This window comes from Arachis ipaensis, chromosome B08, assembly GCF_000816755.2.
Source record: "Arachis ipaensis cultivar K30076 chromosome B08, Araip1.1, whole genome shotgun sequence".
In the NCBI taxonomy this organism is placed as follows: Eukaryota; Viridiplantae; Streptophyta; class Magnoliopsida; order Fabales; family Fabaceae; genus Arachis; species Arachis ipaensis.
In genome coordinates, this window is record NC_029792.2 from 20,075,532 (window position 1) to 20,078,795 (window position 3,264).

The window sequence follows — 3,264 nt, forward strand, 5'->3', positions numbered from 1 at the left end:
GTTGTGCGTGCGCGCGGCTGCCTTCACGCGATTCGCACAAACCAAGGCCACGTGTACGCGTGCCAGACGCGTACACATCACTTGAAATTCGCGCGATCCACGCGTACGCGTGCCTTACGCGTACGCGTCGCATGCGACGCCCAAATTAAACCCCTCAGCGCCTGATTTCAAACCATCCACCCCCAATCCTAATTCTCTCTTAATCTTTTATCCTTTTATTCTTCTTTCATCATACTAATTTTTTTGTCTTTCTATGTCCCTCTCTGTTTTCAGTTCTTCTTTGCTTGAGGACAAGCAAATCTTTAAGTTTGGTGTTGTCGCTTCACTTATGGCTTTTCTGCTTATTTTAATAGCACCAAAGGGAGATGAATGTTCTTCATGGAGGAATGAGATGGCCACTAGCATAACTGAGGTGGTTGAGTTCCTTTCATTCTATTTCTCTTCCGTTCTTATTTTGTTGTTTTCAGTTTTCTGTTGCTTTGATTGCCTGCATGATCTTTAGTACTTTTAGTTTATCTGAATTAGTTTCATTCTGTTATTTGTCTCATGTACCACTCACTGAACTTGAATCTAAAAAGAAAAATAAAAAGACGTGATGTATTGCATGAGAAATTGAGTTTATATTGAAGAGTAGTCTTATTCACTTAAAATGTGGTGGTATTTTCTGTAACTCTGAATGCATGACATGAATAGTGCATATTTAAAGTTGAATCAAAGAATGTTGATGTACAAGGAATAGGAATTTAGAGAATTATTATGACTTCTCTGAAATAAATAGAAGTTTAATCCTTGAAGCAAAAGAGACAGCAAAAAAATCAAGGTCCAAGGCTCTGAGCATCAATGACTAGGGAGGTCAGACATGATTAAAAGCTCAAAGAGTTGTTTCCCTAGTTATATACTTGTGGTATTCTTATGTCAAGTAATCCTTGAGACAAAATATTTAGAGTCAAGATCAATTGTAATTAGAAGAGTATACCAAAGGCTTTGAGCACCACTGCTTGGGAGTAGCTGAAAGAAAAATCAAAACTCCAAAAAGAGTTCCCCAGTTAAGTGCTTGTGGTATTTCTGTGTCAAGTAAAGCTTGAGACAAAACATTTAAAGTCACGGCTAGGCTCAAGGTGCAAAGCACCAAAGAAAAGAAAAAAATTACTATGTTCAAGGGTTAAATTGAGTTACAAAGGATCAGAGAATTCATAATATTATCCGGATTCTAATTCCAAACGACATTGACATCCTTCTGATTCAAAGGAGAGTGAGATGCCAAAACTATTCAGGATTGCAGTTATAAACCCTACTATAAGAAGAGACATGAGCTTAATTGAACTCTCATTATCATGCAAATTCACATCCTAAAGTTATATTAGTTTGGTTGCTTGAGGACAAGCAACAATTCAAGTTTGGTGTTGTGATGCGTGAGCATCTTTCCTATCTTTTCCTAGTGAATTTGCATTTAAATTGTTGAGTTTAATCAAGAATTAATTATCTTTTAGCCACTACGGATGCTACTTTGAGTCTTGTGCAATTCTGTTTATTTTAGGTAGCATTCGGATGAATTTGATGGAGTTTCTGCAAAGAAAGAGAAGAAATCAAGGAGATTTGGAGCAAGGAGCGACGTGTGCGCGTACCAGACGCATACACGTGATTTGGAGCTTTCCAGTACGACGCGTACGCGTGAAAAGCGAAGTAGCTCAGTGACGCGTGCGCGTACCTGACGCATACGCGTGACACGCGAAAAAGGCCATCGACGCGTACGCGTGACTAACGTGTACGCGTGATATGCGCCACGTGCAGAATTCACAGAAAATGCTGGGGGCGATTTCAGGCCAAGTTTCAACCCAGTTTTCGGCCCAGAAACATAGACTAGAGCCAGATGATAGCAGAGACTCAAGGGAGAGTCACACAAGAATGGTTATGCCCACTCCAAGTTAGGCGTGGACCCTACGAAGCAAGTGGTCTCCATCCATCAATTGAAGACATGCTGATTACTTTATTTAATTTTGATTTAAACTTTAATTTTTATTTTAAAATAGGAAATGATATATTTTAGTTTTAGAAGATAGATTTTAAATTAATTAGGATTAGATATAAAAGGTGAACATTATTCAACTTTTCATGGACCTGGAGAGGATTCCATTCCAGACTACCAAAATACATTTTATGAGAATCCTTATTTTTCTCTCTGAGCCATGAGCAACTAAACCTCCACTGTTAAGGTTAGGGGCTCTATGTATGGTATGGATTGATAATATTATTTTCTATTTTAATTCATGTTTTGATTTATATTTAAGAATTGTTTTCGTTCTTTATCTTAAGAATTTGGGTGGAACGGAAGTATGACCCTCTTTCTAATTGAGTTCTTATATAACTTGGAAAAGCTCTTTACTTGAATAACAGCTTGAAAACAACTTCTTCTAAATTTCTAGTTTATCTGAATTTAGCGGGATACGTGACATATAATCCTTTTATATTTGGGTAATTAGGATTTTTGTGGCATATAACTAGAATTGAACTTCACCCCCTAATTGGGATTAATTGACCAAGGAATTGGCTGTTGATGAATTTTAGAGGAGACTAGAAAGGTCTAAGGAATTAGGATCTAGTCACATATAGTTGCCATGAATTAAATCTTACATGATTAAAATAAATTAATAAGAAAAGTCAATCCAGAAAATAGATAACTCTGAAGCCTTAACTGTTTCTCCATACTTTATTCCCAACGTATTTACTTGCCTTTCTTTAATATTCTTTCTATTGTTTAATGTCTTTGAACTCTCAAACACTACTTTCTGTTTGCCTAACTAAGTAAATCAATTAACCATTGTTGCTTAGTCCTTCAATCCTCGTGGGATCGACCCTCACTCACCTGAGGTATTACTTGGTACGACCCGGTGCACTTGCCGGTTAGTTTGTGGTTATAAATTACCGCACCACTTAACAGCTTTTTGACACTTATGGAGGGTATGCGTACGTGAACACACACGCGATGCAGACCCTGGGCTCTGCCCAGATGTTTTTCGTATGCGGACGTGTGCACCCGTATGCGAATGGGGAAACTTACAGGCTCGCATACGCGGGCAGTGTCACGCGACGCAAGAAGTTTTCCCTACCCAAGGGGCTCGTGTACGCGGACAAGGGTCTCGTATGCGAGGATAGTAAAAGACACCTTCGCGTATGTGAAACACAGCATGCGTACACAGAACCCCTATTTTTGGGAAAAGTGGATTTTTGTGATTTTAACCTATCTTCGAACTTCCAAACCTCTAT